This window comes from Phocoena sinus, chromosome 1, assembly GCF_008692025.1.
Source record: "Phocoena sinus isolate mPhoSin1 chromosome 1, mPhoSin1.pri, whole genome shotgun sequence".
NCBI classification, from domain to species: domain Eukaryota; kingdom Metazoa; phylum Chordata; class Mammalia; order Artiodactyla; family Phocoenidae; genus Phocoena; species Phocoena sinus.
The window spans coordinates 96,626,137-96,653,413 of NC_045763.1; the positions used below are offsets into that span (position 1 = coordinate 96,626,137).

The 27,277-nt window shown below is 38.5% G+C and overlaps 1 protein-coding gene across 1 annotated transcript in view; it reads left to right on the forward strand.

Annotated features, from left to right (window-relative positions):
* Positions 1–27,277, forward strand: part of LOC116760764 (proline-rich protein 2-like) — an 88,090-nt gene that overhangs the window by 14,245 nt on the left and 46,568 nt on the right. The gene's annotated exons all lie outside the window — the stretch shown is intronic.

A 27,277-nucleotide genomic window follows, 5' to 3' on the forward strand; every position in this document is an offset into this window, starting at 1 on the left:
TCATTCCCTGGCGTGGCTACTGTACTATGAGGTTATTACACTCATATGGTCCTTCCCTTGACATAATCTTCTACTTTCTTATGCCAGTGTTCTATTGGTTTGACTTTTCCAGTGATAAGGTGAAATGTGACATTTTCAAACAGCCCTGTGTCATGCTTAACCAGACTTTTTTTAGTCATTCAGAGAACACATAGCTTTTATAGAAGGGACTTTTTTCTGTCCTTTCCTTCTTGATATTTTCAGTGATTATAGTTATTTTAAAGGAGATATAACAGATGTCAGGTCAGAAATTCCTTCCCCTTAAGGCTTTTCCTCTCTGATTATAGATCAACTACCTTTGCTATGAAAAAAAACTCTGCGGGGCTGGCATCAGTATGTACTCTAACAGAACAATTTTACTTTCCTTAAAGCTCAGTTTCTATTCTAGACAGCAAGGAAAGTCAACTACACTAACTGCTTACAGGAAAATCACACCAATGACAGTTTTCCCTTGTCTTTCCAGTAATAGGTCTTGAGAATCCTACCCCAAGTGTATTACTCTCAACTATTCAGGAGTTGCTCCCTACCTCACTCTGTAGTTTGTTATTAATATCCTGTCATCAATATTATTAATATAATTAGTATCATCACTACAATTATGTACTGGGCAGAAAATCAAATTACCTAGTAAAAATATTTCACACAAACCCCATGGCAAGTGAAACAGTGTCCTTAGCTATTCCTTTAAAAAATGTGTATGCATTCCATCTTACCTTCAATTTTTCTAAGTGAGCACGGAGAGGGAAGACATCAGAGCTTAAAGTATGGGACTAACTCAGTAGGTGTTCAATAAGAGTAACACCAGCTCCTAGGAAGCAACTTGGAAATTTGTGAGAGAATTTTAAAATTATTTTTTAATAAAATATTAACTTTAAAATAGTATTTGATTTACAGGAAAGTTGTGAAGATAATACAGAGAATACCCAGGTACCCCATGCCCAGTTTCCCCCTATTATTAGCATTTGCAATTAGTAAGGTACATGTGTCACAGAGAAGAAATACTGATAAATTACTATCAATTAAAACCCATACTTTATTCACATTTCTTTAGTTTTTAACCTACTGTCCTTTTTAGTTTCCAGGATCCCACCCAAGCTAGCACATTCTATTCAGTCAACATGTCTCCTTAACTTTCTCTTGGCTTAGCTGTGAGAGTTCTCAGACTTTCCTTGTTTTTGATGACCTTGACAGTTTTGTGGAGTACTAAACAAGAACTTTGCAAACTGCCTCTCAGTTGGGATTTCTCTGATGTTTTTCTCATAATTATGGGATTTTTGGAAGGAAGACACAGAGGTAAAGTGCCGTTCTCATCACATGGTATCAGTAGTACATCGTATTAATATAACTTAGTCTATATTGACTTTGATTACCTGGCTGAGGCAATGTTTGTCAGAGTTCTCCAGTAAAGCTAAGTAACTTCTTCCCCCTTTCCATATTACTCTCCTTGGAAGTCACTATGCATAGTCCACACTTAATGAGTGGGGAGTTGAGGGAGAAGTATCTACATAAATTATGTGGAATTCTCCTGCAAAGGAGATTTGTTTATTCTCCTCCATTTATTGATTTATTCAATCGTAATTTACATTAGTAGGGACTCATGAATATCTTATATTGGGTTATAATCCAATACTATTTCATTTTGTTGCTCAAATTTTTCCAGCTTTGGTGATTTGGAACACTTTCTATGGGCTCCTGTGCCCCTTTGACATAACTCCTTCAGTGTGTGTGTGTGGGTGGGTTTTTTGTTTTATTTGGATTTGTGAGCACTTTACTTTCTGGCACTACAAGACACTTCAGGCTCGTCATAGGTATTTATTTCTCCAGTCCTAGAATCAGTTAATTCCACGAGTCCTGTTTTCTTTATTGGAGAATGGTATTAGAAACCAAGATTTGGGCATAAGGTGTGCTGATTGCTACTGGGGTGTTGTTTCTTTGAGGCCATTTCAGCTGACAATGCAAAGAAATATACATGTGTATGCTGACCTGTGTAAATACACCTAATTACAAATGTTCCCTATATGTAACTATCTCTATCTATATTAAGATAAACATGAGTTCTTACTGATGTCTCCAGCAGTAGTCCTTACTGCACAGTACAAGGCCTTCTGCCCTTGTTTATCTGTAACCTCTCACTCCAACAGTGACAAAGGTGGCTCCCACCATCTGCCATCATTTACTTAACTGTTAAATTTTAGTATACATGTATAGTGTTTTCAGAATTGTTAAACTGTACCCCTGTGGGAAGCAACTGTCATCAACTATAATATTGTGCTCATGTGCAGTTCCTTTTGCCTTTAGTCTTAACAGACTTGTGGTGGCACTTTTGATTGTCATAATGTTTGTAAGGGTGGCTCTGACATTTACAAGGAAGGACTCAGGAATGCTAAATGTCCTGAAATGCAATGCACAACTCTCACAAAGTATTGCGTATATGACTTTTAAATGTCCCACTGACCATCTATTCAAGTAAAACCTGTTTATTATCTATTTTTACAGTTATAATTTTCATTAAACATTTCAAGAATGTAACTATCATGTAAATTAAGGAAAAATTATACTTCTTTTGTTCAGAATGTTACCAAGCAATGTTTACCATTTTGGAAAATAATGTCACTGATGGTAGCACTGCTTGTGGTAGTTGAGCTGCCAAAGCAACACCTCTGTGTTACTCTGCATCTGTTGTTATCACATTTGCACAATTCTATGTATGTATACAAATATGCTTATTTTTCCTTTATTTCAAATGTCAAATACAAGGAAAAATTGTCTAAATGTTCAACTGAATATATTTTGTCTTACTTGGAGTTCTGTGTTCCACTGGAATGAGGTAGATACTAAGTTTTTAGTTGTCCTACTTCTCCCAGAAACCCGAGGAAAAGGAAGAGGAAATAAAATCCCTTAAATATATTTCAGTGAAATAGGAGACAACAAAAATCTGAAAACTCAAAAATGGGCATGAGTGCTGCCCTAAGCTCCCTAAGAAGTTGGCGTAGGTGTTTGTAACAAACGTCCTAGGGAAGAACAGAGGACTCAGCAGTAGGAGATATCAGAAATCTCCACAAAATGTTGTATTCTAAAAGAGGGCCCCATGTGTAGAATAAACTATTGTGAGCAAGACTGAAACTAGATAGGACACCAGGGGGAGAGGCGAAGAGAGAATGCTCAGAAAATGCTGGCGGACTGAGGCTCTGAAGGGGCAGATCTCACAAAGATCCCACACACCAAAATTTCTAAAAGTGAGTGCAGCATCTCGGAAGGTGATTACTTTGTTTCCTGGTGATGGAAACCTATAGAGAATGTGTGGAGGCCCAGGGGTCCTAAACTAAGCTGGTTTCTGACAGCAAGAGGAGATATGACTATACAAAGGCAGGTATTTTAAGTTGTTCCCCTGAGCTATGAAGCTTGCAAAGTTACCTTGGCCTCCCCTACCAACCCCACTGGGACTTCTAATCCAGAAATTTCCATCTCCTTCAACTATGATTAACAAAGATGAATATGCTCAGCATTTAGACTAAGGTATTACAGGCATACCTTGGAGATATTGTGGGTTCAGTTCCAGACAACCATGATAAAACAAGTATTGAAATAAAGCAAGTCACAGAAGTCTTTTGGTTTTCCAGTGCATATAAAAGTTATGTTTACACTATACTGTAGTCTATTAAGTATGCAGTAGCATTATGCCTTTTAAAATGTACATATCTTAATTAAAAATACTTTATTGCTTAAAAAATGTTAACCATCAACTGTGCCTTCAGCAAGTCATAATATTTTTGCTGGTAGATGGTCTTGCCTCTATCTTGATGACTTCTGACTTATCAGGGTGGTGTTTCTTGAAGGCTGAGGTGGCTGTCACAATTTCTTAAAATAAGACAACAAAGAAGTTTGCCACATAGATTGATTCCACCTTTCATGAACAATTACTCTGTAGCATGCAAGCCTGTTTGATACCATTTTACCCACAATAGGACTTCTTTTAAAATTGGAGTCAATCCTCTCATACCTGTTGCTGTTTTAACAACTAAGTTTATATAATATTCTAAATCCTTTGTTGTCATTTCAACAATCTTCACAGCATCTTCACCAGGAGTAGATTCCTTCTCAAGAAGCCACTTTCTTTGCTCATCCATAGGAAGCAACTCCTCATCTGTTCAAGTTTTAACATGAGATTGCAGCAGTTCAGTCACATCTTCAGAGTCCATTTCTAATTCTAGTTCTCTTGCTATTTCCACCACATCTGCAGTTATTTCCTCCACTGAAGTTTTGGACCTCTCAAAGTTATCCATGAGTGTTGGAATGAACTTCTTCCAAATTCTCCTTAATATTGATATTTTGCCCTCTTTCCATGAATCACAAATGTTCTTAATGGCATCTAGAATGGTGAATCCTCTCCAGAAGATTTTCAATTTACTTTTCCCAGATCCATCAGAGGAATCACTATCTATGGCAGCTATAACTATATGAAATGTATTTCTTAAAGAATAAAACTTGAGGGCCGGGGCTTCCCTGGTGGCGCAGTGGTTGGGGGTCCGCCTGCTGGTGCAGGGGACATGGGTTCATGACCCGGTCCGGGAGGATCCCACATGCCGCGGAGCAGCTGGGCCCGTGAGCCTGCACGTCCGGAGACTCTGCTCCGCAACAGGAGAGGCCACAGCAGTGAGAGGCCCATGTACCACTAAAAAAAAAAAAAAACTTGAGGGCCGGAGGAGACAAGATGGCAAAGTAGAAGGGCTTGAGCTCACTTCCTCTCACAAAAACACCAAAATCTCAGCTGACTGCTGAAAAACCATTGACAGAAACGAGTGGAACCTACCAAAAAAGATATTCTACATCTAAAGACAAACAAGAAGCCTTCACAATATAATCAGATACCATACCCGCCAGTTGGGCAAGCCACAAACTAGAAAATAATTATATCACAGAGGTTCTCCCACAGGAATGAGAGTTCTGAGCCCCATGTCAGGTTCCCCAGCCTGGGAGTCTGGCATTAGGAGGAGGAGCTTGCAGAGCATCTGGCTTTGAAGGCCAGTGGGGCTTGAGTGCATGAGCTCCTCCACAGGACTCAGGGAAACAGAGACTCCACTCTCGGAGGGTACACACAAGGTTTCACATGCACTGGAACTCAGGGAAAAGAAGTGACTCCATAGGAACCTGGGCCAGACCTACCCATGGGCCTTGGAGGGTCTCCTGGGGAGGCATGTGTCAGCTGTGGCTCACTGTGGGGGCAAACACCCTGGTGGTGGAGTCCCCTGGGAATATTCATTGGCATGAGCTCTCCTAGAGGTCACCATTTTGGCACTGAGACCTGGCCCTACCCAACAGCCTGCAAGCTCCAGTGCTGGCACACCTCAGGCCAAACAACCAACAGGGTGGGAACACAGCCCCACTCATCAGCAGACAGGCTGCCTAAAGTACTGAATGTATAGCCACCTCTAAACACACACTTTGACACATCTCTGCACACCAGAGGGACAAGACCAGCTCCACCTACCAGTGGGCAAGCACAAGTCCCTCCAAGCAAGAAGCCTGCACAAAACCCTGGACAAATCTCACCCACCAGGGAGCAGACACCCAAAGCGAGAGGAACAATGATCCTGCAGCCTGTGGAAAGGAAACCACAAACACAGAAAGTTAGCCAAAATGAAATGACAGAGAAATATGTTCCAGACAAGGAAACTAGATAAAACCCCAGAAGATCAACTAGGTGAAGTGGAGATAGGCAATTTGCCTGAAAAAGAATTCATAGTAATGATAGTAACAATGATGCAAGATCTCAGAAAAAGAATGGAGGCACAGACCAAGAAGATACAAGAAATGGTCAACAAAGAACTAGAAGATATAAAGAACAAACAGAGATGGACAATACAATAACTGAAATGAAAAATACACTAAAAGAAATAGCAGAATAAATGAGGCAGAAGAATGAATAACTGAGCTGGAAGACAGAATGGTGGAAATCACTGCTATAGTACAGAATAAAGAAAAAAGAATGAAAAGAAATGAGGACAGCCTCAGAAACCTCTTGGACAACATTAAATGGAACAACATTTACATTATAGGGGTCCCAGAAGGAGAAGAGAGAGAGAAAGGGCCTGAGAAAATATTTGAAGAGATAATAGCCAAAAACTTCCCTACCACAGGAAAGGAAACACTCAAGTCTAAGAAGCACAGAGAGTCCCAAACTGCATAAATGCAAGGAGGAAAACACTGAGACACATATTAATCAAATTAACAAAAATTAAAGACAAAGAGAAAAAATGAAAAGCAACAAGGGAAGAGCAAAAAATAACATACAAGGGAATCTCCATAAGGTTATCAGCTGATTTCTCAGCAGAAACTCTGCAGGCCAGAAGAAAGGGGCATGATATATTTAAAGTAATGAAATGGAAAAACCTACAACTAATAATATTCTACCCAGCAAGGCTCTCATTCAGAGTTGATGGAGAAATCAAAAGCTTTACAGATAAACAAAAGCTAAGAGAATTCCCAGGGATGCAAGGATTTTTCAATATCCACAAACCAATCATGTGATACACCACATTAACAAACTGAAGAATAAAAACCATATGATCATGTCAATAGATGCAGGAAAAGCTTTTGACAAAATTCAACAACTATTTATGATAAAAACTCTCCAGGAAGTGTTTATAGCGGGAACCTACCTCACCATAATAAAGGCCATATATGACAAACCCACATCTAACATCATACTCAACAGTGAAAAGCTGAAAGATCAGCAATAAGACAAGGATGTCTACTCTCGTCACTTTTATTCAACATAGTTTTGGAAGCCCTAGTCATGGCAATCAGAGAAGAACAGAAATAAAAGGAATCCAAATTGGAAAAGAAGAAGCAAAACTGTCACTGTTTGTGATGACGTGATACTATACATAGAAAATCCTAAAGATGCCTACTAGAGCTCATCAATGAATTCAGTAAGGTTGTAGGATACAAAATTAATATCCAGAAATCCCTTGCATTTCTCTACACTAATGACAAAAGATCAGAAAGAGAAATTAAAGAAACAATCCCATTTACCATCTCAACAAAAAGAATAAAATACCTAGTAATAAACCTACCTAAGGAGACAAAAGACTGGTACTCTGAAAACTACAAGACACTGATGAAAGAAATTGAAGATGACACAAACAGTTGGAAAGATATACCATGCTCTTGGGTTGGAAGAATCCATATTTTCAAAATGACTGTACTACCCAAGGCAATCTACAGATTCAATGCAATCCCTATCAAATTACCAATGACATTTTTCACAAAAGTAGAGTAAAAAAAAAATTTAATTTGTATGGAAACACAGAATACCCCAAATAGCCAAAGCAATTCTGAGAAAGAAAAATGGAGTTGGAGGAATTAGGCTCCCTGACTTCAAACTATACTACAAAGCTACAGGCATCAAAACAGTATGGTACTGGCACAAAAACAGAAATATAGATCAATGGAACAGAATAGAAACCCAGATATAAACCCATGCACCTATGGTCAATTTATCTATGACAAAGGAGGCAAGAATATACAATGAACCAAAGATATTCTCTTCAATAAGTGGTGCTGGGAAAACTGGACAGCTACCTGTAAAAAGAATGAAATTAGAACATTTTCTGACACCATACACAAAAATATACTCAAAATGGATTAAAGACCTAAATATAAGACTGGATATTATAAAACTCTTAGAGGAAAACACAGGCAGAACATTCTCTGACATAAACTGCAGCGATATCTTTCTTGATCCACCTACTAGAGTAATGAAAATAAGAACAAAAATAAACAAATGGGACCTAATTAAACTTAAAAGCTTTTGCACAACAAAGGAAACCATAAACAAAACAAAAAGACAACCCACAGAATGGGAGATAATATTTGCAAACAAAGCAACCGACAAGGGATTAATCTCCAAAATATACAAACAGCTCAGGCAGCTCAATATCAAAAAAAACAAACAACCTAATCAAAAAATGGGCAGAAAATCTAAGTAGACAAACAGATGGCCAAAACGCACATGAAAAGATGCTCAACATCACTAATTATTAGAGAAACGCAAATCAAAACTACAATGAGGTATCACCTCACACCCGTCAGAATGGCCATCATCAAAAAGTCTGCAGAGACTGTGGAGACTGTGGAGACTGTATAAATGCTGGAGAGAGTGTGGAGAAAAGGAAACCATCATGCATTATTGTTGGTGGGAATGTAAATTGATACAGTCACTATGGAGAACAGTATGGGGATTCCTTAAAAAACTAAAAATAGAACTACCATATGACACAGCAATCCCACTCCTGGGCATATATCTGAGAAAACCATAATTCAAAAAGATACTTGCACTCCAATATTCATTGCACCACTATTTACAGTAGCCAAGACATGGAAAAACCTAAATGTCCATCGACCGAGGAATGGTTAAAGAAGATGTGATACATATATACAATGGGATATTACTCAGCCAGAAAGAAATAATGCCATTTGCAGCAACATGGATGGACCTAGAGATTATCATACTAAGTGAAGTAAGTTAGACAAAGACAAATATCATATGATATCACTTATATGTGGAATCTTAAAGAATTGATACAAATGACCTTACTTACAAAACAGAAACAGAATCACAGACTTTGAAAACAAACTTGTGGTTACCAAAGGGGAAAGTTGAGGGGAGGGATAAATTAGGAGTTTGGGATTAACATATATACACTACTATATATAAAATAGATAATCAACAAGGACCTACTGTATAACATAGGGAACTCTACTCAATAGTCTATAAAAACCTATGAAAAGAATCTTAAAAAAATGGATTTATGTATATGTATAACTGAACCACCTTCCTGTGCACCTGAAACTAACACAACATTGCAAATCAAGTATACCCCAATATAAAATAAAAATTAAATTAAAAAAAAGAATAAAACTTGTAAGTTGAAATTACTCCTTGACCCATGGGCTGCAAAATGGCTGTTGCTAGCAGGCATGAAATAACATTAACATCTCCATCAGAGCTCTTGTATAACCAGGTACATTGCCCTTGAGTAGTAATATTTTGAAAGGAATCTTTTTTTTCTGAGCAGTAGGTCTCAACAATGAGTTTAAAATACTCAGTAAACCATGTTGTAAACAGATATGTTATCATCCAGGCTTTGTTGTTGCACTTATAGAGCACAGGCAGAGTCAGTTTAGTATAATTCTTAAGGGCCCTAGAACTTTCAGAATGGTAAATGAGCATTGGCTTCAACTTTAAGTCACCAGCTGCATCAGCCCATAACAAGAGATTCAGCCTGTCCTTAGAAGCTTTGAAGCCAGGCATTGACTTCTACTGTCTAGCTATAAAAGTTCTAGATGGCATCTTCTTCCAATACAAGGCTCTGTCATCTACAATGAAAATCTGTTCTTTAGTGTAGCCACCTGCATCTTAGCTAGATCTTCTGGATGACTTTCTGCAGCTTCTACATCAACATTTGCTGCTGCACCTTGCACTTTCATGTTATGGAGATAACTTCTTTCTTTAAACCTCTTAAACCAATCTCTGCTTATTTCAAGGTAACATTCCCACATATATATTTTTTTCCTTTGGAAATTTGCTTTATTTTTTAGATTAATTTTTATTGGAGCAGAGTTGCTTTACAATGTTGTGTTAGTTTCTGCTGTACAGCAAAGTGAATCAGTTATACATATAAATATATCCCCTCTTTTTTGGATTTCTTTCCCGATTAGGTCACCACAGTACATTAAGTAGAGTTCCTTGTACTATACAGCATGTTCTCATTAGTTATCTATTTTATACATAGTATTAATAGTGTATATATGTCAATCCGAATCTCCCAATTCCTCCCTCCCCCTCTTCCCCCCTTGGTATCCATACATTTGTTCTCTATGTCTGTGTCTCTATTTCTGCTTTGTAAATAAGATCATCTATACCATTTTTCTAGATTCCACATTTATGCGTTAATATACAATATTTGTTTTTCTCTTTCTGACTTACTACACTCTGCATGATACTCTCCAGAGCAATCTAAATGTCCACGAATAGAGGGATGGATAAAGAAGATGTGGTACATACATACAATGCAATATTACTCAGCCATAAAAAGGAACAAAATTGGGTCATTTGTAGAGACATGGATGGAGCAGAGTGAAGTAAGTCCCACATATATTTTTAAAAGAAAAACTATAATGGAGCAATTGAAATTATGAAGAAAGACTATAAAACAGACAGAAAAATGGGAAGCAGATGGTCCAACAACAGGAGGTTATGACTAGATAACATGAAAATGTGAAGTGGGAACTGACATAACTCAAGAAAGTAACAAAAAGACTAGTTTGGGGTTTTAATTTGGAGGCAGTGGAAATCAGTGCTGCTGTCCTGGATTTGCCTGTTCTGATTTCTCAATGCTCTTTCCCTATGTAAGGAGTTTAAGGGCATTTTGAAGATCTATGTGGCTTTCTCTACCAAAGCTACCTGCTCTGCTCTTCTGTTTTACCTTTATTAGTCAGCTCACACTGACATGCTAACAAATAATATAGACTGGGTTGCTTAAACAACAGAAATTAATTTTCTCACAGCTCTAGAGGCTGGGAAGTTTAAGATCAAGGAGCTGGCCAATTCAGCTCCTGGTGAGGACTCTTTTCCAGATTGCAGACATCTTGTGCCCTCATACAGTAGAGAAAGAGAGCGAGAGATCACTTCCTTTTCTTATAAGGCCACCAATCTTATGGGATTAGGGCCCCATCCCTATGACCTCATTTAACATTAATTACCTCCTAAAAGCCCTATCTCCAAATTCAGCCACACTGGGGATTAGGGCTTCAACATATAAATTTTGGGGAGGACACAATTCAGGCCATAGCATTATTCATCCTTGAAAAGTCACTAGCCTTCAAAAACAACTTTCTCTAGACTTTCATACTGGAATTTTTATAAGCAAAAATTTGCCTTGGATGATGCAGAGCAAATGATAAGCTATCTAACCTCATTCTGTCTCAATGTAGTGTTGCTCTAAGAGGCTGAAACAGTCCCCCTAGACTTATGTAAGATGATTATACTACTGTAGATAGTAAGTATATAGAAAGAACATTAGCTTTATATCAACAGAACTAAATTTGAATTACTAATTGTCTTACCTTGGAAAAATTACTTATCACTGAGTCTGTTTTATTTTTAAAATAGTGGTGACCTATTTCATAGAAATTTTGAGACAATTAAATGAAACAAAATATGTTAAAAACCTAGTAGTGCTACAATAAATTGCAATAACCTTTTAATTCACAAAGAAACAAAGATTACAAAGAAACAGGTTCACTCTATGCAGCGTCAAAACTTAGATATTAATGGTAAGTGAGCTCAGACTAACAACTTATTTCCCTCCATCTTAAGGATATTTGAGGCCCTCTGTCCAAACTGACTGCTGTTTACCTAACATAAGAAGAAACAGGAGATAAACAGTGCCCCTAAGTCTTCCATCTGACTTATACCTCAGATGGAGAGAACCTTGTAGCTGAAGGACAGAAATGTCAGGCTTAAATACTCTGTCTGCAGAGTGGTCATTATGAAGCCGGGACCCTCAAAGTGCTCCAACTCCAGTGTAGTTCTCCCCTGTGCCTGCCAGATAATAAATACCTGGCTCCTTCCTTGCTAAACAATGGCATACCAGGGGGAGACCACCTTTGTACATTACATAAATTATTTGCATGATAACCAACATTACATTTCCCCATTTTTGAAGTCTGAGTATGTCTTACAAAGCCCACATGCATTCTCTCTATACTGAATGGATTAACAAACTAAGGGTTATATGGCTGTTCATACATTATGAAGCAGTTTCATATTCCTTATTTCATTTGATTCTGAAAACATTCCTATAAATAAGGCTTATAAAAGGCAATGTTATTGTCCCCACTTAAAAAATATGGAAACTGAGACTCAAAGATTAACTGAACCTCCAAATATCAAAGATAATGAATGAAAGAGACAGGACTGGAAATTAGGTCTTTCTGGATCAAAGTATCCTTACTTCCTACTTCAACACACTACACCATTTCCCCTAAAAATTATAATATTCTTATGTAAGGTTTGTAGTTTTCAAAACATTTTCATATCCATTTTCTCATTTGAGCCTCACAAGAGCAGACAAACCGCCACACAGAAAAAGGCCATGAGACCTTTGGGTCTGGATGAGGTGAAGGGTTAGAACTGAGACTTGCAGATAAAGTCATAAACCTCAAAGGGCTGTATCTGCAGATACAGAGTCCAGTTCAATTTATAGCTAGCTATCTGAGATGAAGTCAGAAACTTCAGAGGAGGAGGAAAGGTAATCAAGTTCTTCAGCAACAGGGTAGGCCCCAGACAGTTGGCTGAAGTACAGGACTAGTCTCTTCCTAGGTGCCAAAGCAGAGGGGAGCTTGATAGGCAGATTGCTCCCTCGCATCCCACCACTCCCATGGTGGTATGTGGCAGAGAGCTGGCAGTTTAGAGGACTATTGGGCTGAACACTAAGGCCTCTCTTGATCTTTAGACAGCTGGCTTAGCATAGTACCTGGTACATATATTTTGAACTATAAACCAGTTTGACCCCTGGTGGGAAACTAGTGGTGAGGATATTCTTGTTCTGCCAGTCTGGATTCCTTTTGTTCTGGGGCACAGTGAGGCTGTTTATATAAGGCTGATGATCACTGAGAACATCTGAGATTGGACTAGGACACCAAGGTTTCCCTAAGGATACCCAACCCTTTATGAAAAAATGGAGATAGAGAACTGTGCATTGATTAGTGGACTAATTAACTCCCTGTAAAATTCCAAAGAACTTGAAAAGTTCTTTATGCAAGATTTTTTCCACATACCTACAACAGATTTACTAATATCTGAAACTGGATCATTACCAAATTAGACCCTAGTCCAGAAATGAGGAGAATAAAAATAGTCTGTTTCCTGAAGTGTTACAGACCTTGAGAACCCATGGATGCTTTAGGGTTTTGCAAACCACCCTTCAGCATGTTGTGATCAACATGCTGTAATTTTCTCAACTGCTCTCTCCAAAGTGAATGGAATAATATACTATTTTTTAGCATACAGTCTGAGCAGAATGAGAATACAAAGAAGTTCTGCAGTGCCTTTAGGAACACAGGCTTTGCACAAAGCTAGAGAGGTGGGTGCTCTGCTAGAAGACTCTGGAGATCTGAGGGCTTACTGTTTTCCTCCGGTGGACTGACTGCAAATAAAGTCCTGAAAGCCCTCTGTGGTTGTCTGGAAAGTCCTTTACCTTCCTGAGTGAAGTCCAGATATTTCTTGGAGTCAAAAATTTCAATAGGCACTTAATCTCAAGCATCTCCAGATCATCAATTCTGCTATGGTCCTTCTTTATCTTTAATTCATATTACTAAGTCTTTCCTGTAACCTATTCCTTAATCTAGCCAATAATCTTAGTTATATCCTATAATATGTGGCTAACCCTCCAGAGACCAAGAAACATAATTTCCCTAATTTGTATCATAGTTCTTCAAGGTAACCCATGAAGGGGCTGATTTTTAAGCTCTAATGGTATCTGAAAAACTATGCAGAAGGGTGCTTCAGTGTTAAATCCAACTTCTGACACCACATCTTATAATACTGTCCAGTTATTGTCTTTTGTGGCAGTCAGGAAAGATCTCTGGTGTTTCTTCAAGATTCACTGCAACTCCCAAGTTTCAGTGTTCAAGGTACATTGTGATAATCACTTTTACATAAGTTACCCCTCAGGCATCCTCAGTATCCAAAGATCAGGCCTAGACTCAATCTCAAAGAATTGAGAGGTTGTACCCTAAGGACAGAATTGAGAGGCTGTACCCTGAGGATTATTGATAATAATCTCAACCTAGTATGGCTGTTAGAATTAAGCAAGAGGACCTTTAATAGTGCCTTGAAATAATACCTGGCACATAGCAGGCACTTAATAAAATAAATTTCAGTTTTTTTAATTTAAAAAAAGTTTGTTTTTTCTGATATTGAGCTGCATGAGCTGTTTGTATATTTTGGAGATTAATCCTTTTTATTTTAATTTTATTAATTTAACTTTTTTAAAATTACAATTTAAAAAGGTTACTTTCCATTTACAGTTATTACAAAATATTGTCTATATCTCCCATGTTGTACAATACATCCTTGAGCCTATCTTATATCCAATGGTTTGTACCTCCCACTCCCCACCCCCACTGCACTGGTAACCAATAGGTTGTTCTCTATGTCTGTGAGTCTGTTAAAGAAATATTTTTAAATCATCAATTTTATTAATAAAATATATAAAGAGAGAAAATTACCAAAAACCTTCCATCCACTTCTGTGTAGTGTTGGTTGGAAATACGGCAAGCATTTACTGCACACATGGACCTTTTTGTTTAAGTAATTTCACGGCTCATTCCTGGCCCTTTAGTACTTGGTCTTTACTGTTCTGACATTCTTGATTTTGTTCATTCTTGAATCATTTTATAATATTCTCAAGTGTTTGCATCAAAAAGTGTACATGGGCTTTTGGAATCCTTCAATATCTTAGAATTCTTTCTGTTACCTTTTTCTGTGAGTAATAAACCTTGCCTTGTTAAATATTTAGGTGTCAATATTTCCTTTCCACATCTCTGCCTTTGGTTCACTTGATGGCATTAAGTGTAAGATCATGTCTCTATCCTTCACCACCTCGGTGAAGAATGAATGACCACGTTATTTATAGAGTATAATAAATATATACTACCAATGAAATTGATGAAGAAAAATAATACAGTAGTACTTTTAGAAAACAAAAAAGTTAAGAAAAATAACTATAAATCAAAATCTCAACAAAGGTAATGATCTTTAACAATTTAGAATACTTAATTTTCACCATTTTTCTGTGCAATCTTTTTTTTTAACATCTTTATTGGAGTATAATTGCTTTAAAATGTTGTGCTAGTTTCTGCCGTACAACAAAATGAATCAGCTAAGACATATATCCCTATAACCCCTCCCCCTTGCGCCTCCTTCCCACACTCCCTATCCCACCCCTCTAGGTGGTCACAAAAAACAGAGTTGATCTCCCTGTGCTATGCAGCTGCTTCCCACTAGCTATCTATTTTACATTTGGTAGTGTATATATGTCAATGCTACTCTCTCACTTTGTCCCAGCTTACCCTTCCCCCTCCCCATGTCCTAAAGTCCATTCTCTACATCTGTGTCTTTATTCCTGTCCTGTCTCTAGATTCATCAGATCCTTTTTTGTTTTTGTTTTGTTTTTTAGATTCCATATATACGTGTAAACATACGGTATTTGTTTTTCTCTTTCTGACTTACTTCACTCAGTATGACAGACTCTAGGTCCATCCACCTCACTACAAATAACTCAATTTTGTTTCTTACTATGGCTGAGTAATATTCCATTGTATATACGTGCCACATCTTCTTTATCCATTCATCTATACATGGACACTTAGGTTGCTTCTATGTCCTGGCTATTGTAAATAGTGCTTCAGTTGAACACTGCCATACATGTGTCTTTTGAATTATGGTTTTCTCAGGGTACATGCCCAGTAGTGGGATTGCTGGGTCATATGGTAGTTCTATTTTTAGTTTTTTAAGGAACCTCCATACTGTTCTCCATAGTGGCTGTATCAATTTACATTCCCACCAGCAGAGCAAGAAGGTTCCCTTATCTCCACACCCTCTCCAGCTTTTATTGTTTGTAGATTTTTTGATGATGGCCATTCTGACCAGTGTGAGCTGATACCTCATTGTGGTTTTGATTTGCACTTCTCTAATGATTAGTGATGTTGAGCATCCTTTCATGTGTTTGTTGGTAATCTGTATATCTTCTTTGGATAAATGTCTGTTTATGTCTTCTGCCCATTTTTGGACTGGCTTGTTTGTTTTTTTGAAATTGAGCTGCATGAGCTGCTTGCATATTTTGGAGATTAAACCATTGTCAGTTGCTTTGTTTGCAAATATTTTCTCCCATTATGAGGGCTGTCTTTTCATCTTGTTTATGGTTTCCTTTGCTGTGCAAAAGCTTTTAAATTTCATTTGGTCCCATTTGTTTATTTTTGTTTTTATTTCTATTACTGTAGGAGGTGGGTCAAAAAGGATCTTGCTGTGATTTATGTCATAGAGTGTTCTGCTTGTATTTTCCTCTAAGAGTTTGATAGTGTCTGGCCTTACATTTAGGTCTTTAATCCATTTTGAGTTTATTTTTCTGCATGGTGTTAGGGAGTGTTCTAATTTCATTCTTTTACATGTAGCTGTCCAGTTTTCCCAGCACCATTTATTGAAGAGGCTATCTTTGGTCCACTGTATAACTGGCCTCCTTTGTCATAGATTAAGTGACCATCAATGTGTGGGTCTAACTCTGGACTTTCTGTCTTTTTCCATTGATCTATATTTCTGTTTTCATCCCAGTACCATATTGTCTTGATGACTATAGCTTTGTACTATAGTCTGAAGTCAGGGATACTGATTCTTCCACCTCCGTTTTTGTTTCTAAAGATTGCTTTCACTATTCGAAGTCTTTTGTGTTTCCATACAACAAACAACCCAATCAAAAACTGGGCAGAAGTCCTAAATAGACATTTCTCCAAAGAAGACATACAGATGGCCAACAAACACATGAAAAGATGCTCAACATCACTAATTACTAGAGAAATGCAAATCAGAACTACAGTGAGGTATCACCTCACACTGGTCAGAATGGCCATCATCAAAAAATCTACAAACAGAGACCTTCAAGATGGCAGAAGAGTAAGACATCAAGAACACCTTCTTCCCCACAAATAAATCAGATACACAACTACATGTGGAGCAACTCCTACAGAATACCTACTGAACGCTGGCAGAAGACCTCAGACCTCCCAAAAGGCAAGAAACTTCCCACGTACCAGGGTAGGGCAAAAGAAAAAAGAAAAAACAGAGACAAAAGAATAGAGACGGGACCTGCACCACTGGGAGGGAGCTGTGAAGGAGGAAAAGTTTCCACACACTAGGACGCCCCTTCACTGGTGGAGACGGGGGCGGGGGGGGGGGAGTGGGGGGATGGCAGCTGGGGGAAGCTTTGCAGCCACAGAGGGGAGCGTAGCAACAAGGGTGCAGAGGGCAAAGCGGAGATTCCCGCACAGAGGATCAGTGCCAACCAGCACTCACCAGCCTGAGAGGATTGTCTGCTCCTCCGCCAGGGCAGATGTGGTCTGGGAGCTGAGGTCTGGGTTCGGAGGTCAGATCCCAGGGAGAGGGCTGGGGTTGGCTGCATGAACACAGCCTTAAGGGGGCTAGTGCGCCACAGCTAGCCAGAAGGGAGTCCGGGAAAAAGTCTGGACCTACCTAAGAGGCAAGAGACCATTGTTTCAGGGTGTGTGAGGAGAGGAGATTCAGAGCACCGCCTAAACAAACTCCAGAGATGGGCGCGAGCCAAGGATATCAGTGCAGACACCAGAGACGGGCATGAGACGCTAAGGCTGCTGCTGCAGCCACCAAGAAACCTATGTGCAAGCACAGGTCACTAGCCACACCTTCCCTCCCAAGAGCCTGTGCAGCCCGCCACTGGCAGGGTCCCAGGATCCAGGGACAACTTCCCTGGGAGAACGCACGGTACGCCTCAGACTGTTGCAACGTCACACCGGCCTCTGCCGCCACAGGCTCGCCCGGCACTCCATAGCCCTCCCTCCCACCCGGCCTGAGTGAGCCAGAGCCGCCGAATCAGCTGCTCCTTTAACCCCGTCCTGTCTGAGTGAAGAACAAACACCCTCAGGCGACCTACATGCAGAGGTGGGTCCAAATCCAAAGCTGAACCCCGAGGGCTGTGCGAACAAAGAAGAGAAAGGGAAATTTCTTCCAGCAGCCTCAGGAGCAGAGGATTAAATCTCCACAATCAATTTGCTGTACCCTGCATCTGTGGAATACCTGAATAGACAATGAATCAACCCAAATTGAGGAGGTGGACGTTGGGAGCAAAGGTTTTTTTTTTCCCCTTTTTCTATTTTTGTGAGTGTGCATGTATACGCTTCTGTGTGTGATTTTGTCTGTATACCTTTGCTTTTACCATTTGTCCTAGGGTTCTGTCTGTCCATTTTTCTGTTTTTTGTTTTACTTTTTAAAAATTTTTTCTTAATAATTATTTTTAATAACTTTATTTTATTTTACTTTATTTTATTTTATCTTCTTTCTTTCTATATTTTCTCCCTTTTATTCTGAGCCGTGTGGATGAAAGGCTCTTGGTGCTCCAGTCAGGCGTCAGGGCTGTGCCTCTGAGGTAGGAGAGCCAAGTTCAGGACACTGGTCCACCAGAGAACTCCAAGCTCCACGTAATATCAAATGGCAAAAATCTCGCAGAGATCTCCATCTCAACACCAACACCCAGCTTCACTCAACGACCAGCAAGCTACAGTGCAGGACACCCTATGCCAAACAACGAGCAAGAAAGGAACACAACCCGAACCATTAGCAGAGAGGCTGCCTAAATTATAATAAGGCCACAGACACAACACCAGACGTGGACCTGCCCACCAGAAAGACAAGATCCAGGCTCATCCACCAGAACACAGGCACTAGTCCCCTCCAACAGGAAGCCTACACAACCCACTGAACCTACCATACCCACTGGGGACAGACAACACCAAAAACAATGGGAACTACGAACCTGCAGCCTGTGAAAAGGAGACCCCAAACACAGTAAGTTAAGCAAAATGAGAAGACAGAAAAACACTCAGCAGATGAAGGAGAAAGGCAAACACCCACCAGACCTAACAAATGAAGAGGAAATAGGAAGTCTACCTGAAAAAGAATTCAGAATAATGATAGTAAAGATGATCCAAAATCTTGGAAATAGAATAGAGAAAATACAAGAAAGTTTTAACAAGGACCTAGAAGAATTAAAGAGCAAACAAACAGTGATAAACAGCACAACAAATGAAATAAAAAATTCTCTAGAATGGATCAATAGCGGAATAACTGAGGCAGAAGAATGGATAAGTGACCTGGAAGATAAAATAGTGGAAATTACTGCAGAGCAGAATAAAGAAAAAAGAATGAAAAGAATTGAGGACAGTCTCAGAGACCTCCGGGAAAACATTAAATGCACCAACATTCGAATTATAGGGGTCCCAGAAGAAGAAGAGAAAAAGAAAGGGACTGAGAAAATATTTGAAGAGATTATAGTTGAAAACTTCCCTAATATGGGAAAGGAAATAGTTAATTGAATCCAGGAAGCACTGAGAGTTCCATACAGGATATATCCAAGGAGAAACACGCCAAGACACATATTAATCAAACTATCAAAAATTAAATACAAATGAAAAATATTAAAAGCAGCAAGGGAAAAACAACAAATAACACACAAGGGAGTCCCCATAAGGTTAACAGCTGATCTTTCAGCAGAAACTCTGCAAGCCAGAAGGGACTGGCAGGACATATTTAAAGTGATGAAGGAGAAAAACCTACAACCAAGATTACTCTACCCAGCAAGGATCTCATTCAGATTTTACGGAGAAATTAAAACCTTTCCAGACAAGCAAAAGCTAAGAGAATTCAGCACCACCAAACCAGCAATATGACAAAGGAATTCTATAGGCAGGAAACACAAGAGAAGGAAAAGACCTACAATAACAAACCCAAAACAATTAAGAAAATGGTAATTGGAACATACATATAGATAACTACCTTAAATGTAAATGGATTAAATGCTCCAACCAAAAGACTTGACTGGCTGAATGGATACAAAAACAAGATCTGTATATATGCTGTCTACAAGAGACCCAATTCAGATCTAGGGACACACACAGACTGAAAGTGAGGGGATGGAAAAAGATATTCCATGCAAATGGAAATCAAAAGAAAGCTGGAGTAGAAATTCTCATATCAGAAAAAATAGACTTTAAAATAAAGACTATTAGAAGACACAAAGAAGGACACTACATAATGATCAAGGGATCGATCCAAGAAGAAGATATAACAATTGTAAACATTTATGCACCCAACATAGGAGCACGTCAATACATAAGGCAAATACTAACAGCCATAAAAGGGGAAATCGACAGTAACACAATCACAGTAGGGGACTTTAACACCCCACTTTCACCAATGGACAGATCATGCAAAATGAAAATAAATAAGGAAACACAAGCTTTGAACGATACATTAAACAAGATGGACTTAGACTTAATTGATATTTCTGGGACATTCCATCCAAAAAAACCAGAATACACATTCTACTCAAGTGCTCATGGAACATTCTCCAGGATACATCGTATCTTGGGTCACAAATCAAGCTTTGGTAAATTTTACAAAATTGAAATCATATCAAGTATCTTTTCTGACCACAAGGCTGTGAGACTACATACATATCAATTACAGGAAAAAAGCCTGTAAAAAATACAAACACATGAAGGCTAAACAATACACTACTTAATAACGAAGTGATCACTGAAGAAATCAAAGAGGAAATCAAAAAATACCTAGAAACAAATGACAATGAAAACACGACAACCCAAAACCTATGGGATGCAGCAAAAGTAGTTCTAAGAGGGAAGTTTATAGCAATACAATCCTACCTTAAGAAACAAGAAACAGCTCAAATAAACAACCTAAACTTACACCTACAGGAATTAGAGAAGAAGAACAAAAAAACCCCACAGTTAGCAGAAGGAAAGAAATCATAAAGATCAGATCAGAAATAAATGAAAAAGAAATGAAGGAAATGATAGCAAAGATCAATAAAACTAAAAGCTGGTTCTTTGAGAAGATAAACAAAATTGATAAAACATTAGCCAGACTCATCAAGAAAAAAAAGGAGAAGAATCAAATCAATAGAATTACAAATGGAAAAGGAGAAGTAACAGCTGAAACTGCAGAAATACAAAGGATCATGAGAGATTACTACAAGCAACTCTAAGTCAATAAAACGGACAATCTGGAAGAACTGGACAAACTCTTAGAAATGCACAACTTTCCAAGACTGAACCAGGAAGAAACAGAAAATATGAACAGACCAATCACAAGCACTGAAATTGAAACTGTGATTAAAAAGCTTCCAACAAACAAAAGCCCAGGACCAGATGGCTTCACAGGTGAATTCTATTAAACATTTAGAGAGGAGCTAACACTTATCCTTCTCAAACTCTTCCAAAATATAGCAAAGGAAGGAACACTCCCACCTCATTCTATGAGCCACCATCACCCTGATACCAAAACCAGACAAACATGTCACAAAGAAAGAAAACTACAGGCCAATAGTTGCAAAAATCCTTGACAAAATACTGGCAAACAGAATCCAACAGCACATTAAAAGGATCATACACCATGATCAAGTAGGGTTTATCCCAGGAATGCAAGGATTCTTCAATATACACAAATCAATCAACGTGATACACCATATTAACAAACTGAAGGAGAAAAACCATATGATCATCTCAATAGATGCAGAGAAAGCTTTCAACAAAATTCAACACCTATTTATGATAAAAACCCTCCAGAAAGTAGGCATGGGGGAACTTTCCTCAACATAATAAAGGCCATATATGACAAACCTACAGACAACATCATCCTCAACGGTGAAAAACTGAAACCGTTTCCACTAAGATCAGGAACAAGACAAGGTTGCCCACTCTCACCACTATTATTCAACAAAGTTTTGAAAGTTTTAGCCACAGCAATCAGAAAAGAAATAAAAGGAATCCAAATTGGAAAAGAAGAAGTAAAACTGTCACTGTTTGCAGATGACATGATACTATACATAGAGAATCCTAAAGATGCTACCAGAAAACTACTAGAGCTAATCAATGAATTTGGTAAAGTAGCAGGATACAAAATTAACACACAGAAATCTCTAGCATTCCTATACACTAATGATGAAAAATCTGAAAGTGAAATTAATAAAACACTCCCATTTACCATTCCAACAAAAAGAATAAAATATCTAGGAATAAACCTACCTAAGAGGACAAAAGACCTGTATGCAGAAAATTATAAGACACTGATGAAAGAAATTAAAGATGATACAAATAGATGGAGAGATATACCATGTTCTTGGATGGGAAGAATCAACATTGTGAAAATGACTCTACTACCCAAAGCAATCTCCACATTCAATGCAATCCCTATCAAACTACCACTGACATTTTTCACAGAATTAGAACAAAAAATTTCACAATTTGTATGGAAATGCAAAAGACCCTGAATAGCGAAAGCAATCTTGAGAAAGAAAAACAGAGCTGGAGGAATCAGGCTCCCGGACTTCAGACTATACTACAAAGCTACAGTAATCAAGACAGTACAGTACTGGCACAAAATCAGAAATATAGATCAATGGAACAGGATAGAAAGCCCAGAGATAAACCCACGCACATATGGTCACCTTATCTTTGATGAAGGAGGCAAGAATATACAGTGGAGAAAAGACAGCCTGTTCAATGAGTGGTGCTGGGAAAACTGGACAGCTACATGTAAAAGAATGAAATTAGAACACTCCCTAACTCCATACACAAAAATAAGGTCAAAATGGATTAAAGACCTAAATGTAAGGCCAGACACTATCAAACTCTTAGAGGAAAACATAGGCAGAACACTCCATGACATAAATCACAGAAAGATCCTTTTTGACCCACCTCCTAGAGAAATGGAAATAAAAATAAACAAATAAGACCTAATGAAACTTAAAACCTTTGCACAGCAAAGGAAACCATAAACAAGACGAAAAGCGAACTCTCAGAATGGGAGAAAAGATGTGTAAGTGAAGCAACTGACAAAGGATTAATCTCCAAAATTTACATGCAGCTCAATATCAAAAAGCAAACAACCCAATCCAAAAACGGGCAGAAGACCTAAATAAACATTTCTCCAAAGAAGATATACAGATTGCCAACAAACACATGAAAGAATGTTCAACATCATTAATCATTAAAGAAAGGCAAGTCAAAACTACAATGAGATATCATCTCACACTGGTCAGAATGGCCATCATCAAAAAATCTACAAACGGTAAATGCTGGAGAGGGTGTGGAGAAAAGGGAACCCTCTTGCACTGTTGGTGGAAATGTAAATTGATACAGCCACTATGGAGAACAGTATGGAAGATCTTTTAAAAAGTAAAAATAGAACTACCATACGACCCAGCAATCCCACTACTGGGCATATACCCTGAGAAAACCATAATTCAAAAAGAGTCATGTACCACAGTGTTCACTGTAGCTCTATTTACAATAGCCAGGACATGGAAGCAACCTAAGTGTCCATCAACAGATGAATGGATAAAGAAGATGTGGCACATATATACAATGGAATATTACTCAGCCATAAAAAGAAACAAAATTGAGTTATTTGTAGTGAGGTGGATGGACCTAGAGTCTGTCATACAGAGTGAAGTAAGTCAGAAAGAGAAAAACAAATACTGTATGCTAACACATATATATGGAATCTAAAAAACAAAACAAAAATGGTTATGAAGAACGTAGGGGCAATACGGGAATAAATATGTAGACCTACTAGAGAATGGACTTGAGGATACAGGGAGGGGGAAGGGTAAGCTGGGACAAAGTGAGAGAGTGGCATGGACATATATACACTACCAAATGTAAAATAGATAGCTAGTGGGAAGCAGCCACATAGCACAGGGAGATCAGCTTGGTTCTTTGTGACCACCTAGAGAGTTGGGATAGGGAGGGTGGGAGGGAGGGAGACGCAAGAGGGGAGAGATATGGGGATATATGTATATGTATAACTGATTCACTTTGTTATAAAGCAGAAACTAACACACCATTGTAAAGCAATTATACTCCAGTAAAGATGTTAAAAAAATGTGGTTAAACACACAGAAATTTCAATACTAATAAGTATAGTTTATATATTATTCTTAGAAATTAAAAAATTACTGCTAGACAATAGACATAATTGAATCTTTGATAGTAGGAGTAAGTTAAAAGCCAGTAAAAATATCCTTTAGTACTCCTCATTATTATTCATATTAATCTAATTGTGGATAAATTAGAAACTAAAACACACACACACACCATCATTATTTTTGTGCAGACTATTAAATGCCAGCCTCATTTTTCTCTCATGGCCTTTAAGGCATAAATTCTTCAAAGTTCAATCTGGAATCAGCATTGGCATCTACAGCTTTAAAAATATCCTACAAGAAAGAAGGAACTCATTACAGAGATGTATCGCAAGTGAACCTACTATACCATGCTAACATTGGCACATTTCACTCATGTTGATTATGATTTCTACCAGCACCCACTGTCCTAGTTTTTCAATCACAGCTACAAAGGTAAGCACATTAGGTGATTTTTAATTTGTGCAATACTGGAGTCAAAAGCCATCATGTCATTCCAAATAATTATGAGTCTTATATGTAAGTAAGTATTTACCTAGGTAAACAATGAATGCCAAGTACCTTGAGGGAATAAAGATATGAAGGTATGTAGTCTTTGCCATCAGAGACCTCACACTCTATTAACTAAATAATAGAAAATATGTAAAATTCTAGTGTGACCCACAAAATAATGCTTTGAGACCTAGCCTTATGAAGTAAGAGTGTATGTTCAAATCTCACTGGGGTGGTCTGCTTTTTTAAATAAAAAATTAATAATCATAATTTTTAAATGCACATCATATATATTTCTAGCAGACTCCTACCTCAAATGTAGAGCCCATGTCTTGTTCATCCTTGTACCATCAATGGCTAGGATAAAGTATGACATTCAAAGGTCCTTAATCTATATTTATTGAATTAATAAATACTGTGAACTGGCCAATGGACTAGGTGGTAGGGATTAAAAGAAAAGCAGATGCAGTCCCTGCCCTGAAGGAAGTTACAGACTAGTAGAGACCATTCACATAACCAAAGAGAACTTGTTAGGTGATGTGATGGGAATGTTCAAGGTACAGTGGAGTTTGGGGTGGATTCAGGAAAGCCTTCACAGAGGGAGAGGACTTGAATTGAGAATTGCAGAGAAAAACTGGCCTTAGCTGGGCAGACAAATGGGACAGGGCATTCCAAGAATATGTGACAGTATCTGTAAGCAGGCAGAACATATGTTAGTTGGAAAAAACAATAATAATGATAATAATAACAGCTAATATTTATTGAGCACTTACTTCTAAGCACTTTATATGTACACTGCTATGACCCATTTCTGAGAAACAGGAAAGGCTGATAGCTTTCAATGTGGACCACAGTGGGAAAGAGCCCTTCAACATGTCCTAGTCATAGAGCAAGCAGCCCTGCCTCTTGGGCCACCTAACCCAGCAAACTCTATGGTACTGAAAGTATCAGAGGTATAAAAAGGTATTGTGTGGAGTTTATAGCAAGCCCCAAAAGGAGAGTCTGCAGCAGAAAACTGTAACATTTCCTGACATGCTATGGGGCCCTGGTAGAAACAGATTGCTTAAATATGGGACATCAAATGACCATACAACCAGGGTTGACTATCATGAATTGGGTTCTGTCAGACTCACCAAGTCATAGGTTTTGGTGAGCCGAGCAGCGATCCATATGATTGAACAGTACATCTGAGATCAAGCACAAGCAGAATCAGAGCACAAACAAACAAAACAAAGAATGGCTCAGATCTCCAGGCCCCACCACTGTTATACCATCACCTCTCCTTAAACTCACTCCTACAACGATTTGGAAGTTCACTATGACCAGCCAACACAGGAGGAAAAAGGAAGAAGGATAAGCTTGGTCCATGGATGGATTTCTGAGTATGTGAATGCAAACTGAAAACAGCCTTATATGCACTACACAACCACTCAGGAATAGTCCAGAATGACAGCAATAAGGGGAGAGAAGAATGTCAAGTGGTGTACCTGATCATTCACTTTATGTAGAAAGGGAAGTGGCCAGAAATAACAATATATAGGGACTCATGGGCAGTGGTGAGTAGCTTGGTTGGATGATCAGTAGCCTGGAAAGAAAAAGATTAGAAGATCAGAGACACAGAGGTCTGGGGAATATGCATGAAGATGGATATATGGGAGTGAACACAAAGTAAAAATATTTTCATATTGTACAGTTGCTACCATGGAAGAGGTACAAAACAACCAAGTAGACAGAGTGACCCAGCCAGCTGAAGTCAGCCAGACTGTCTCATCAGCTGACATAATGAACAGCAGTGCTGACACAACGGGCTCTGGAATGGAGCAGCCATGGTAGTGGAGATAGATGCTATCCATGGACCAACCAGTATGGGTCCCACTTACCAAGCCTAATATAGCTACTGCTGCTACCAAATGCCCAACCTACTACCATCAGAGACTAATACTGAGCCACTGACACAACACCATCCTTTCAGGGAATTTACCAGCCACTGAGCAGCCAGTTGATTACTCTGAAGATATTCTACCCGGAAAGATACAGTGTTTCATCTTGACTGGAATTGACACATACTCTAAGCATGTGTTTGCCTTATTTGCCTGCAGAGCCTCAGCTAGCAGAACAATCCAACAGTTAGAGTGTTTGATCTTACGACATGTGTATGTATATACAGTACATTGCATTGGACCAAAAGTCCTATTATACTGCAATGGGGCCATATAATGACGACAGGACCCACCAGTCCTATCACATAAAGCACTACCCAGAAGCTGCTGGTTTGCTATAGTGACAGAACAAACAAGTGGTTTTCTTCCAAGTGACAGCTTAAAGATAATACCCTTCATGAATGGAATACCATTCTCGAAGACACAGTATACATGCTAAATCAGTATTCATGCTAATGTTCCTATATCCCTACCATTCCTCTCTGATTCCTACCTCTCTGTCAGGTTTATTCTCTGATATTCCTTCTCACATAAGCAGAAGCCTAAGATACAGACTGAGGTGTAGTGTCCTGGAATTCTGACCTAAAAGAAGGATGTATAACCAGAGACTGTCCTAAGAGACAGGACCCAGGGACAAAAGAAAAATAAAGCCATGCAGATGGTTTCATTAAGTCATCAATCTGAAGGTACTAAGCAGAGTGGGAGGATATAGGATTGAGATAATGAGATAAAAATCAAATCAGAGCAATACATTTTGGAGCACAGAACTCTTAAGGAATTTCCTGAGCCATGGGAACCGTTTGGATCTCTAACACACACACACCCTCACCGATACAGCTGAACAAGCACAGTAATATCAGAAGACTGTTTTGCATTGATAAAGTGGAAATAGAATGATAGTTTTCTCTTGGTATTCTGAAACTTCCATCTAAACAGTTTTTAAATAATCAAGACTCATCTAGAGAAGAAACACATCCCTAATTTAGG